We start from the raw sequence: 14,863 nt of genomic DNA on the forward strand, positions 1-14,863 counted from the left end.
AAGAAGAAGGAGAAGACAAGAGTGGTAAAGAGATGCTAGGTGGTGTTGAAAGGAAGGAGGTGCCTGCTTTTACTAAAATATAGGAGGTTGCAGCGAGCTGTAATTGCAGTTTTGGAGATGAAACTACAGAAGGTGTGAGAGGGGTCATAGATGGCACAGACGTTTCTAGCTGAAAGCGAGCTGATGTGAGTCAGGTGGGAACTTGATAGGCAGGGGACAAGATGAGAGGGAGTGTTTGGCAGGGAGGGAAGAAGAGCACTTCTGTTTTGTTAGAGTTTAACCTCAGATTGTGCAAAGCCATCCAATAATTAATGGCAGATAGAGTTGGACATTTTGATAAAGGGATTAGTGGAGAGTTCGGGAAAAGAGAAGAAGATTTGGATGTCATCCACAAAGATTTGATACGATAACTCAAACTTGGAGATTAGTGCCCCTAGAGCAGGGGTGTAGCATGAAAGGGTAAGAGGAGCCTTGTGGAATAGAACAGTTGGAGGAGTGAGTTCAGTGGTGTTGTTTCTCTGGGAGACAGAGAATTGTTGAGTTGCCAGTTGTGATTCAATCCAGGAAAGGTTCTGATCACAAATCCTAAGAAGAAAGAGAGTATCAGGAAATCAGAGGGATTGACAGTGTCAAAGGCAGCGAACAGGTGAAGGAGACTTAGGAAAGAGGATAGTTTGGAGTGCTTAGCAGAGGCAATGAAGTTAGATTCATGAGAGCAGTTTCAGTGAATTGTGAGGAGCGGAAACCTGCTTGCAGGGATCTCGAAGGATGCAGAAGAAATTTGTTAGACGGTTAAACACAACCCATTGAATCACTCTAGAGTTGTGTGGAAGGATAGACACAGGGTGAAAGTTAGGCAGTAGATTCAGGTCAGCCCCTTAAGTTTTTAGAAGATGGATGACCATGGCCATTTTGAAAACAGAGGAAAGGCAAATGGATTCGAAGGACAGGTTGAAGAGTTCAGTGAGGTGAGAGGCCACAACAGGGGCAATATGTTTGACTAGCTGAGATGCAAGAGGGTCTGATGAGCACAAGAGAGGGTACCCTTCATCAGTAGAGGTAGGACTTCTTCAGTATTAGTGTGACTAAAGTGGTAGATAGAGGCAGAGGATGATGGTAGAGTAGGTGGAGTGTAGAATGTAGGAAGAGGAACTCATACGTAATGGTAAGCAACATTTGTGCATAGGTAGCCAGTGGAGCGTTCTTCTTACCTCTGACACATGCACAAACTTTTGTAACCCCATAATGGCTCTAATCATGCTTTTCTGCACCACTTGGAGTATGACAAGTTCTGTTTGGCCCACTCGTATGGGAAGGGAGCCACAATAATCAATTTTAGAAGGGATGATAGCTCAATTGATCGTTTCGCAGCCATGTTGGGATCGAAATGGACAAATGTTCCAAAGAAGCCTAGTATAGTAGGCTGATGTTGACAACAGGCCATTAACATGGTCAGGCATATTCAAGGTCTGATCAAATGTCACCCCTAAGATTTGTATTTTGTCCTTTGTCGGAATATCGTGATCCGCAATGCGGAAAGATTCGTACTGAGGTGCAAGTTTGACGTGGCTGGGTCTAGATCCAAAACTCGGTCTTGCCATGACTCAGTGCCATCCCACTCATGTCCATCCATTCATGTATGAGGTCATATACCTCTGCCACTGGTGAAGCGTCCTTTTCATAGTTGCCTGTTAAAGGGAAAAGGCACTGCCAGTCGTCCGCATAGATTGAAAATCAGATCTTCTTATATTCTAACATATGAAAAAAAGGGGCTGTAAAAAGGTTATATAAAAAATCGGGAAAGCGAGGCCCCTTGTGGGACTCCATAGCTGACTGAAACTGTGGCTGCTTCTGCTTCCTTGCTACAGTGGACACCAAAGTGGATTGTAATTTATTTAGCTCAGAGAGATCCTATGGATACAGATAGACACTGATAGAGCTACGTAGGTTGTTTGATAGAGAATGGTTCATTGCACAAAGCAAACATAGTCACTTTGACATTTGGACTATAGATTCACCAAAAATCAAAACATATTCTGTAACTACAGATGGTTTACTGAGGATATGTGTTGAGCTTAAAAGTGCAAATATTTTCTGGGCGGATGCCTGATGCTTTGCGAGTGATTTAGACAACGCATTCGCTCGGGATATATATTTGTCACACCTATTGAGGTCTATACAGACATACCAGAGGGTCAGATATTATTTATTTCCATTCCAATCTATATAAGGATGGTGTAAGAACTTGCTCATATGAAATTATGGATCTTTGAAGGTTATTAAGTTTGGCCTTGAAGACGACGTTTGGTCGAAACACGTGTTGGCTGCACTTTTAAGCTCAACACATGGCCTCAATAAACCAATCTATAGTTACAGAATATGTTCTGATATTTTGTGAATCTATACTCCAAATGTAAAAGTGATGAGTTTTGCTCTGTGCAATTCACCATTCCCTACCAAACCTTCTACTTTTATCTTTGTAGGGCCCAGGGGATGGCTTTCCGGGTTTGTGTGATGCTGCAGGCTTGCATATAAATAATATTATATCAATGATATGATATGATATGATATGATATGATATGGAAATTATAACGCTCCTATACACAAGTGTTTCAAGACGCGATGAGGCAAGGGAGGGAGGAACAGATTGAAGACAGAGACAACAATCTTACTAGGCCAGGTGACATTGAGATCGCGCAAGTTAAGGGGAGGGGTAGAGGGAAAGTGCAGGGGTAAGAGGGATGGGGCATTGCAGTACATAGGATCAACAGTGATAGATAATTTGAATAAATAAAACAATAGGTAAAAAGTGCAGCCAGCAAGTAGCAAGTGCAGGGGTAAGTGCAGCTATCAAGTGTCAAGAGTTGGTAGGGGTAGCAGGGATACAGAAACAGCCCCCAAGTGCAGCGGTTGCCTGGAAGGCAGTGCAGGTGTGCAGCTGGCGGAGGAGGGGACTAAGGCCTAGAACAGGGGGTAGCCACGTGACCAGTGCAGTTTCAGTCAGAAGTTCAGCAGGGGAGAGGAGGAGAGAAAGCAGAAGCAAAGAGGAAAGAATTGAGGTGCTTCCAGAACCGGAGATGGTTCTCCTCAAGTTTCTGGGAGGCAGGGAGGGTGTTCCAGAGGGAGGCCTCGGCCGTAGAAAGAGATCTACCACCAACTCGTTGCTTAGAGAAGCGACTGACCTGAGGGAGTTGGAGGCGGATGAGCAAAAAGCTTGAGAGGGAAGATATTTAGAAAGAGAGAGTTGAAGGTATTGAGACCCCAGGCCCCAGAAGGACTTGTGGACGATGCAGAGGGTTTTAAACTGTATCCTCACAGCTACTGGGAGCAAGTTCAGAGATTTCAGTCCTGGAGAGATACGATCCCTGGGCTTGAGGCCAAGAACAAGTTTTGCAGTCCTGTTCTGGATGAGTTGCAGAGGGCGGAGTGTAGAAGCAGGCAGATTTAGAAAGAGGCTGTTGCAGTAGTTCAGCCTAGAGAGAACCAGAGCTCTGGAGACAGTGAGCTTTTGGGAGAAGGAGAGGAAAGGAAGAATACCTCTGAGGAGGTGCAGCTGATAGTGTGACTTCTTAGAGACATCAGAGATGTGAGAAGAGAAGGAGAGTGGTGAGTCAAAGATGATCCCAAGGTTTTTAGCCTCACAGGTGGGAGAAGGAAGAGGGCCAAGGGATGACGACCAGAGAGCGATAGAAAAGGAGGGAGGAGGTGTGCCAATGTGGAGAATCTCAGTCTTACTGGCATTAAGGCAGAGATCATTGGTGGCACACCACTCGTGGATAATGGACAGACAGTCAGAGATGAGAGAAGGAGAAGAGGTGGCAGAAGGGAGCTTGAAAATGAGCTGAGTGTCATCCGCATAGCACTGAAAGTTGGGGCACAGAGCAGCAATGTGGTTGGTAAGAAGTGCCTGGTATTGGTTGAAGATCCAGGGAGAGAGGCTAGACCCCTGGGGAACACCACAGGTAGAGATAGAGATAGAGGAGAGGAAGGACCCAAGTTGGACCTCAGAGGGTTGATCGGAGAGGGAAGAAGTCAGCCAAGCCAGGGCCTCATCGGTGATACCAAGGTTATCACTGAGACGGTTGAGCAGGATTGCATGGTAGTCCGAGTCAAAGGAAGAAGAGAGATCGAGTAAGATGAGGACATAGGGGGTATTGGAGTCAAGGTTTGAGAGCAGGTATTCACAGATGTTCAGGAGAGCAGTTTCCGTGCTTCTGGTAGCTCTGAAGCCAGACTGATGGTCATGGAGGCAACCAACCAATTCAGTGTGAAGATTAAGCTGGGACATGGTCAGCTTATCCAGAAGTTTGCCCAGGAAAGAAGTGATAGAGATTGGGCAGTAATTAGAAGGGCAGGAGGGGTCAGAAGAGGGTTTCTTAAGAAGGGGGCGCACTAGGGAGTGCTTCAGGGGGGTAGGGAAGACTCCAGTGGCAAAGGAGTGGTTGCAGAAGTCAGCCAAAGCAGGAACCAGGGTGTCAATGTGGTCCTTGATGGTTTTAGAGGAACAGGGGAGAACCTGTTTTGACGAAACTTTCATAGATCAGGCTTGTCTAGAAACCTCATCAGGGGATAACTGGGGAAAGGCGGAGAAGGAGGGAGGAGGGGTGGCCACAGATTGGCCAGAGGAAGAGCATGGAGTAGAGGGAGGAGGAGGAGGAGAGGAAGATAAAGCGGACAGGATGTCCTGAGTTTTAGAGATGAAATGAGAAGCCAGGGCCATGCAGAGGGCCTGAGAGGGGACAGGAGAGGTAGAGACTGCAGCAGGATTGACCAGCTCCCTGCAGAGTTTGGCTGAGTTGGTGGATGCCTCAGAGACGCGGGCTTGGATGAGGGCTCTCTTCTTAGTGCGGTCAGAGAGCCGGTATTGTCCTTTGGAGCAGGCGGCAGGCCAGGTTGTCAGAGGATGTACAGGAAGCATGCCATTTCCTCTCAGCCACCCTGCACTTGCGTTTAAGGATGACGAGGTCTGAGTCATACCAGGTGTTGCACTTTGCTTTGGGCTTCAAGCGGATCCTCATGACAGGGGCAAGGACATCAAGAGCATCAGATATGGAGTGGAGCATAGAAAGGGCTGTGTCAGGGTGGGAGTCAGCTGAAGGGGGGGTTAAGAAAGTGGCAGTGAAAGCCTCAACTGACACATGGTTCATGTGTCGGATAATCGAGAAGGTAGTTGGCAGTGCTGGAGTTGGCTTGGCCTGAAGGGTGGAGAGCGTGAGCTGGGAGGAAATGAGAGAGTGATCACTCTAGGAGAGAGGACTGGTGAGAGGGATATTGAGGGGAAGGCCTTTGGAGATCAGGCCATATAGAACGTGCCCTGCAGAGTGAGTCAGGCCAGAGGGGTGGCGAAAGTGAGAGACATTTACAGAAGTTGTGAAAGACTCCAGAGGAAGAACTGGAAACATCCAGCTGGATATTAAAGTCTCTAAGAAGGAGGAGTTGAGTGGTCGAGACCAGTAGGGAAGAGGAGAGGTCTGCCCACTCAGAGGGGAAGGAGGACATCTGACCAGGTGGCCAATCCATAGTAGCCACAGTAAGGGTATGGCCAGGAGAGAGAGAGAGAGAGAGCCTGCAGATGAGGCATTTGAAAGAGGAGTAGGCCTGCATAGGAATGACAGAGGCAGGAATGCCCTCAGGGAAGATCATGGCTAGACCCCCCCTGGAACAATTGGACCTGGGCCCAGAGAGTAGCTTGTATCCGTCTGGGAACCATGTCTCGGTGAGACCGAGGACATCAAGGTCAAGTTCTTCAAGAAGGCGGCAGATGTCAGAAGAGTGCTTGACAGCCGAGCAAGAGTTTAGAGTGATACACTCCCAGGAAGTGGACAGACTTCCTGGGAGTGGCACAAATCAGAGGTATGCCCTGCGGAGGTGTAGAAGAAGCCCAAGAGGGGAGGGCAGAAGAGGAAGACAGAGAGGACAAGGTAGCCAAGGAGGAAACAGCAGGAGAGGCAAGGAGTTCATAGAGGGAAGAGAGGGGACAGTAGGAGAGGAAAGGAATTTGATGAGGCACGGGAAGCATCTATCAAAGAGGAGAAGGTTGACCTGAGGGCCTTGGAACAAGATGGTGCCATTCAGATAAACATTAATGATGACCTTAGAGGAGTGGAAGGAGGCCAGGAGGGCCTCCCACTGGGTGCCACCATTAATGGGAGAAGAGAAAGGAGAAAGCACAGGCACCATATGAAGTGTGCATAGGTCACTAGGGAAGGACACAGGTAGGGACGCAGGCAGAAGAGACAAGGAAAGATGAGACAAAAGGACAAGAGCTCAGAACAGTTTGCTAGATGTGTGCTAATTGCTAAGAAGGCAAAAACAAGACAGCACTACCTTCACAATATAGTTTGAACACCAAAGACCACACACCTAGGTCTGAGAGTCCTGAAAAGTGGGAGAAGGCCTAGGTTTAACAATGCAATTTAAATACTTTCAAAAGCTAAATTAAATACTGGAGAAACACACACCTAGGTCTGAGAGTCCTGAAAAGTGAGCGAAGGTCTGGGTTTCACAATGCAATTTAAATACCGGAGTAAAACACACCTAGGTTTGAGAGTCCTGAAAAGTGGGAGAAAGGCCTAGGTTTCGAAATTAAATTTAAATACTTTCACAAAGCAATTTAAATACCGGAGAAAAACACACCTAGGTCTGAGAGTTCTGAAAAGTGGGAGAAAGCCTGGGTTTCAGAATGCAATTTAAATACTTTCACAATTCAATTTAAATACTGGAGAAAAACACATCTAGGACTGAAAGTCCTGAAAAGTGGGAGAAAGGCCTAGGTTTTGCAATGTAATTTAAATACTTTCACAATACAATTTATATACTTTCACAATGCTATTTAAATACCGGGGAAAAACGCAACTAGGTTTGAGAGTCCTGAAAAGTGGGAGAAGGTCTGGGTTTCACAATGCAATTTAAATACTTTCAAAATGCAATTTAAATACTGGAGAAAAACACACTTAAGTCTGAGTGTCCTGAAAATTGGGATAAAAGCCTAGGTTTCGAAATGCAATTTAAATACTTTCACAATGCAATTTAAATACTGGAGAAAAACACACTTAGGTCTGAGAGACCCAAAAAGTGGGAGAAAGGCTGAGGTTTTGCAGTGCAGTTTAAGTACAGCTAATAACGGTAGTGTTATCTCAGAGTGGCACAGGCTAATGATCACAATATTATTCTAGTGTAGGTAAGGTTGTTATGGGGCAGGGTATTCAGGGCAGAGTGATGGCTCTATTCCTAACTAAGGGCACTCGCACCTTACTGGTTGCTGTTGGCTGATGGCTGGCCACTTGCTTCTCCTGCTGACACCTGCAGACACAATATGGAGCTGTCTCTGTAGGAGCTGCCCTTTGCCTAGGGGCACATAGTCGCAGGGGTTGCTGGGCAGAGGGCTGGCCTTGGGAGGTCAGTTAAGACCAGTGATTTAGCCTATCAAGGAAGGGGGATGGGCAGGGAGGAGGGAGGGACTGGGAACCAGGAAATGGAGGCACAAGAGGGTGGGAGGGAAGTGAGCCCAATGGCACAGAAAGTGTTAATTACTTGCAAAATGTAAATAAAAAAAAAAACACAAGCTAAGGCCCGGAGGACCAAAGCTGCTCTCACCTGCTCTTCTGAAAGAAACGAGCGGTGAGTACTGCAGACCAGTAGGCCTGGAGACACAAGAAGCTTTTACCAATCAGGGGATGGGCAGGTAGCGAGAAGGGAGGGACTGGGAAGTAGGAAATTGAGTCACGAGAGGGTGGGAGGGAAGGGAGTCTAACGGTGCAGAAAGCACTAATTACTTGCACAATTTCCAAGAAGAAAACACAAGCTAAGGCCCGGAGGACAAAAGCTGCTCTCACCTGCTCTGCTGAAAGAAACAGGTTGTGAGTACTGTGGGACGGTAGGCCTGGAGACACAAGAAGATTCTACCAATCAGGGGAGGGGGAGGGCAGGGAGGAGGTAGGGACTGGGAACCAGGAAATGGAGGCACAAGAGGGTGGGAGGGAAGTGAGCCCAATGGCACAGAAAGTGCTAATTACTTGCAAAATGTAAATAAAAAAAAAACACAAGCTAAGGCCCGGAGGACCAAAGCTGCTCTCACCTGCTCTTCTGAAAAAAACGAGCGGTGAGTACTGCAGACCAGTGGGCCTGGAGACACAAGAAGCTTTTACCAATCAGGGGATGGGCAGGTAGCGAGAAGGGATGGACTGGGAAGTAGGAAATGGAGTCACAAGAGGGTCGGAGGGAAGGGAGTCTAATGGTGCAGAAAGCACTAATTACTTGCCCAATTTCCAAGAAGAAAACACAAGCTAAGGCCCGGAGGACAAAAGCTGCTCTCACCTGCTCTGCTGAAAGAAACAGGTTGTGAGTACTGTGGGACGGTAGGCCTGGAGACACAAGAAGATTCTACCAATCAGGGGAGGGCAGGGAGGAAGGAGGGACTGGGACCCAGGAAAAAAGAGGCACAAGAGGGCGAGGGGGAAGGGAGCCCAACAGTGCAGAAAGCGCTAATTATTTGCACAATTTCCAAGTAAAAAACACAAGCTAGGGCCCGGAGGACCAGGCTGCTCTCACCTGCTCTGCCAATGAATGCCGAATACAGAGCCAGTGTGCACTCACCAGCTTCTGTACCCCTGAGCTTCATACCTTCTCACTGATGGAGCTATGGATCCATACTGCGTATACATTAAGCAACCATATGGGTCAGAGTTCCAAATACATGTGCATGTCAATCACACTTTGAAGATACTCCATATAAAATGGTCTGCCTTTGTGGCATGTAAAATAATATATTTGTGACTAAAGTGTCGTGCAAAGCTCCGAGCATATATCAAAGAGAGAATGAATTAGCCTGTTCAATTTTCAATTAATTAGCCTGCTCTTCCTATTTATTATGACTTGTTAATTTGAAGATACATTGAAGATAATGCCTTGCAACATACAAAGGCACACTATTTACATGTAAGCATGCTGATTCAAGTCAGAGGCAATGGCCTTGAATTTGTTGTATTTCCTTACATTGTTTCCCTGTGTTTTTCACTTTTTATTGACAAATCAAATGCTGCACTTGTCAGATGTTGAATCATCGATATTGTGCAGGAAGAGGTGTGAGCTGGACCATTAAATCACAGCCTGTGAAGAAAACAGGACTTTGTGAAATTATTTTTCCTGAAGAATACCTATTTGAACATCTTATAAAAACTACTTTAAAGGGTTTTTACAGTTCATGTTTGAAAATGCATATAAGTAATGTTCTGGTTGTTATAAGGCCTTTGATAGTGTGCAGGGGATGGGAGTTCACAAATTCTTGGGATCTTATCATTTTTTGGTATTGCATATTTGTATGGTACATGAGCTAGGACTAGGTTTTCTCCCCAGCATCTTAAATTTAATGTCTAATTGGCCCAAATCATACAACAAATCAATTGAATATTCTCAGATAGGAGTTCGTTCTCAAGTATTTTTGTTTGCGAGGTAAGGATTTGCCCGTGCCACCCTCGCCACTAGGTGAACGGGCTCCTTGCAGATTAGTGACCTACCAATCAAGTCTGAGAGGCAGAGACTGGAGTGTGACTATACCAAGTGGCAGCAGCATGTACGTCAAATGGCAATTTCTACAACAGCCCACAGAAATGTGTAACGTATTAAAGCTTAGAAGTATTTTACCAATTTTGTCAGAATCCGTATTGAAAGGATTCAACCTCAATAAACTGCTTGCAGTAAGGTGAAAATTGCAAACTGGGTGGCACCTGACCTGCTCAATGAAAATGAGGAGATGTATCCGGGGATAAAGGAGCCCACAATGTTGAATCCACAGTCATGTGCTAAAGGACCACATTTGTGTGCCTGACTAATAGAGTCCACCAAGGGGCAACTACTATAAATTATGTTTGTATTTCCTCTAATAAGTGGAAGATCTTCCAAGATTTCAAGGTTTAGAAAATCACAAAAAAGCAACTACTATAGATTATTTTTGCATTTCTGTTAATAAGTAGAACATCATTGAAGATTTCAAGGTTTTGAAACAATTTCTTAGCCTGAATTGGGTCACTGGGATCATCACCCACTGTCTTTGCTTATAAAGGGTATTTCTTGTTACAAGGATTGTAATGTGAATCCGTACTTGGAAGCTGTCGAAATTTCTTCTAACAGCAAAAGGAGAGTAAAATCTTAATATATATTTTTGGCACTCAATCTATGTCACTTTGAGGCCATTTATCAAATCCACTGACACTTCTAATATCCCTTGAAACTATTGTGTCAACCGTGGGAATGGTTATAAGAAAATGAAAGAAAGGGACCCAAAAACCACAGCAAGGCTGGCTTGATGGGGAATGTAGAATAAGCAAAGGAAACTTTCTTGATATCTCAAAAAACCCAGAGGCAAGGGAGATAGAGATTGTTAGGGTGAGGGCCAAGTACAAGAAACCATTGCAATTGAGGAAGGCTGAGTTAGAATAGCTGGCATGCAAAGAATTGCTGGATGCTGCAGCTAACAAGAACTCTTGTAAATTTTGGGACATGGTGGCAATGGGGTCCACGCATATTTATTTTTTATTTATTTTTTGGCTTTGTAGAGTGCACTACAACCCACAGACATTGAGGCGCTTTAAAGAACACTTAAGAAGGCTTGGTTGAGGGTTACATTAAGTGGGCAAAGAATAATGCTTAGAGACATTTTGTTAGGTTACAGTTGTTCACATGTTCTTATACATAGTACCACATACTGCACAACAAAGTGTGGCATATACATACAAGAGTAGTCAATGGGTGATGAGAGGTAACATATGCAATACAGAACTCGTAGGGATAAGCTCTTTCAGACAAAGAGCCTAGTTTTTAAGGCCTTGCGGAAGGCTGCATGACAGTCGATTGATCTGATCTGGGCTGGGAGGTTGTTCCGGGGGGTTGCAGCCATTGTTGGGAAGCTAGCGCCTCCTGCACGCATTCTGCGCATGTGAGGAGCTGTGATATGGTTGGCATAGGCGGACCTTGAAGGTCTGGAAGCTGTTTGTTTGGTGATCCTCTGCGCTACGTATATAGGTGCCTGACCGTGAAGACATTTATGTGTTAGGGCCAGTGTTTTGAAGACAACACTTTCCTTGATGGGTAGCCAGTGTACCTGCCTCCTGACCCCTGAAATGTGTTCCCTATGTAATATGCCTGTAGCCGCCCTTAAGGCATTATTCTGGGCAATCTGGAGTTTAGCCAGGTTTCTTTGTGAGGTTCCAATAAAGAGGGCATTGCAGTAGTCCAATCTGGAGCCGATGATGGCTCTGGCTATGGTGATGCAGTTCTGTTGGGACAAGAATTGCATAACAGCATTGATCAGTTTAGATTGATATGCTGCAGAGGAGGCGATGACATTGACCTGCCTGTCCATGGTAATGCTTGGTTCAAGGTATACGCCCAATGTCTTGATTGTTTGAGAAACTGTGATGGGATGTTGTCAATAGTAAAAGAGTGATACTTCTTGTCAAGTTTGCCCAGTGTGGATGGAGACCCTCACCAGCAGAAGTTCGGTTTTCTCACTATTTAGACAGAGCCAATTGTCTGCCATCCAGGATTGAATGGTGGAGTAAATGAAATTGAGGGTGTTCACATCAGTTGGATAGTCCCCAGAGAGAGGGATGAGCACCTGGGTATCATCTGCATAATTGGTATATGAGATGCCCAGGCCATCAAGGATTCTGAACAGAGGTCTGGTGAAGAGGTTATACAAGCTAGGGGCTATGCATGAGCCCTTGGGCCGCCACATTTGATAGGACTGAGGATAGCACTAGAGGAGTCCGAAAAGACCTTCATTATTCTCTTCTCAAGGAACGAAGTTATCCATTCACATGCCTTTGGCGAGAAGTTGGCTGAGGCAGAGAGATGGTGGCATAGGGTTTTATGCTCTACCAGGTCAAAGCCCGCCAAGAGGTCTAGGAGCAGGAGGAGTGCCGGTTTGCCTCTGTCTCTTAGGTCATCTATTTGATTTTTTAGGTCAAGTAGTGCCGGTTCGGTGCCATGACGAGGACGAAAACCGGATTGGCGTAGTCCAAGAAGGTGGTTCTCCAAAATATATTTTTGAACTTGAAGGTAAGCTGCTTTGTCCAAAATCTTTAGCAAGAAGGGGACCGTTGTAATGGGTCTGTAATTCCCTGGGATCAAAGGGTCAAGAGATGTTTTTTTTAGGAGTGGTCGGACCTAGGCTTCTTTTAGGGAAGTCGGTATATGTGACGATTGGAAGGACGAGTTGATGAAGGCAGTGATGAAGGGGGCCAGGGCTGGTGCACAGTCTTTGATGATGTGAGCATGAGTCACCCTTACAATTGGATGGCTTAGTAGATTTTATGAGGGCAATGACTTCAGATTCGCTCATGTCAGAGAATTCAAATGTTGGTACCTGACTATGAGGGTAATTCATAGAAATCAGCGCACAAGTGGCGCACGGTGTGCGCGTGCGACAGTCTGCACCAGCCGCGTGCGCCAAAATCCATTTCCGCGCACAGCGTATTCATGGATTCTAACATCCATAACGATCCGTGGCGCAGAGTGGTGCAGCAAACCTGCAGCAGCACCAGTTACGCCCCTAACCCCGCCCCATGCGCCATGAACAGCACACAAAACCCGTACATGGCGCACAGGCCAGTGGACCAGCATACAGCACCCCAACCACGAAAACATCTGTAAAACTCCCTGCGCACCCCTCTGAATACACGAACCCCGCACGCAGCAGGGTGCGTGTGGAGAATCACACGCGATAGGCCTTGTGCGAGCGGGGTACGTGTATTTTGGGGGGGCGCATGGAGAATCACATGCGATAGGCCCTGTGCGAGCGGGGTACGTGCATTTCGGGGGTGCATGTGGAGAAACACACGCGACAGGCCTTGTGCGAGCGGGGTATGTGTATTTCGGGGGTGCACGTGGAGAATCACACGCGACAGGCCTTGTGTGAGCAGGGTACGTGTATTTCGGGGTGCACATGGAGAATCACACATGATAGGCCCTGTGCAAGCGGGGTACGTGTATTTCAGGGGTGCGTGTGGAGAAACACACGCGACAGGCCCTGTGCGAGCGGGGTATGTGCATTTCGGGGGTGCGCATGGAGAATCACACGCGACAGGCCTTGTGCGAGCAGGGTACGTGTATTTCAGGGGTGCACGTGGAGAATTACATGCAACAGGCCCTGTGCGAGCGGGGTACGTGCATTTTGGGGATGCGCATGGAGAATCACACGCGACAGGCCTTGGGCGAGCGGGGTACGTGCATTTCGGGGGTGCACATGGAGAATCACATGCGACAGGGCTTTTGCGAGCGGGTACGTGTATTTCGGGGGTGCGTGTGGAGAATCACACGCGACAGGCCTTTTGCGAGCGGGGTACGTGTATTTCAGGGGTGCACATGGAGAATCACACGCGACAGGCCTTGTGCGAGCGGGGTACGTGTATTTTGGGGGTGAGCATGGAGAATCACATGCGACAGGCCCTGTGCGAGCGGGGTAGGTGTATTTCGGGGGTGCGCGTGGAGAATCACATGCGATAGGCCTTGTGCGAGCAGGGTATGTGTATTTCGGGGGTGCGTGTGGAGAATCACACGCGACAGGCCTTGTGCGAGTGGGGTACATGTGCGAGGGGGTACGTGTATTCTGAGGGGTGAGCAGGGAGTTCCGAGCGTGATTTTGCAGTGTGTGATCTCCCAGGTGTGCGCTGTACCCCCTCCCCAGCCCCTGCAGCCAGCCCACACCACAGGGGACTACCCTGCACCCCTGATCATGTCCCATAGGCAGCCCACATGTCACCATGCACCAGTGAGCACCGAGTCATGTCCCACTGCACCCCCACCCACCCTGCATTGACGGGCACCTGCCAGCAGGCCCTGACTCATGTCCCACTGCACCCCCGCCCACCCTGCATTGACGAGCACCTGCTAGCAGGCCCCACCTCATGTCCCCCTGCACCCCCACCCATCCTGCATTGACAGGCACCTGCCAGCAGGCCCCGACTCATGTCCCCCTGCACCCCCACCTACCCTCCATTGACGGGCACCTGCCAGCAGGCCCTGACACATGTCCCCCTGCACCCCCAAACACCCTGCATTGACGGGCACCTGCCAGCAGGCCCCGACACATGTCCCCCTGCACCCCCACCCACCCTGCATTGACGGGCACCTGCCAGCAGGCCCTGACACATGTCCCCCTGCACCCCCACTCACCCTGCATTGACGGGCACTTGCCAGCAGGCCCCGACACATGTCCCCCTGCACCCCCACCCACGCTGCATTGACGATTGACAGGCACCTGCCAGCAGGCCCCGACACATGTCCCCCTGCACCCCCACCCACCCTGTATTGACGGGCACCTGCCAGCAGGCCCCGACTCATGTCCCCCTGCACCCCCACCCACCCTGCATTGACAGGCACCTGTCAGCAGGCCCGACTCATGTCCCCCTGCACTCCCACCCACCCTGCATTGACGGGCACCGCCAGCAGGCCCCGACACATGTCCCCACCCAACATATCATAAAGATGCGCATTCATGGGCCTCATTTCCACCAAAATCCCACTGCACGCCACCCCAGTCCTGAGACACAATGAAGATTCCCATCCACCCCACACTGAAAGGCCTATTTCTTGTCACAAACCAAAAGTCAACTATGCACATTAACACATGTCCGTCACACACACTGTATGCCAGTGATTGTGCAAACCCACATTGTGACATGCAGTAAACCAATGAGCGAATACCACACATGGAAGTAAGAAATCAAAATGTATTGTGCAAAAAATTAAGCAAATGGAATCAAAGCATCAAAATAATATTAATAAAAAAAGAATGCATGTCCAAAAAATAAACTAAAAATAATGAAGTCACAATCCAAAGTCATCCAAAATAAAGTCAGTGAAA

Source organism: Ambystoma mexicanum, chromosome 6q (genome assembly GCF_040938575.1).
Source record: "Ambystoma mexicanum isolate Mex_15411 chromosome 6q, UKY_AmexF1_1, whole genome shotgun sequence".
NCBI classification, from domain to species: domain Eukaryota; kingdom Metazoa; phylum Chordata; class Amphibia; order Caudata; family Ambystomatidae; genus Ambystoma; species Ambystoma mexicanum.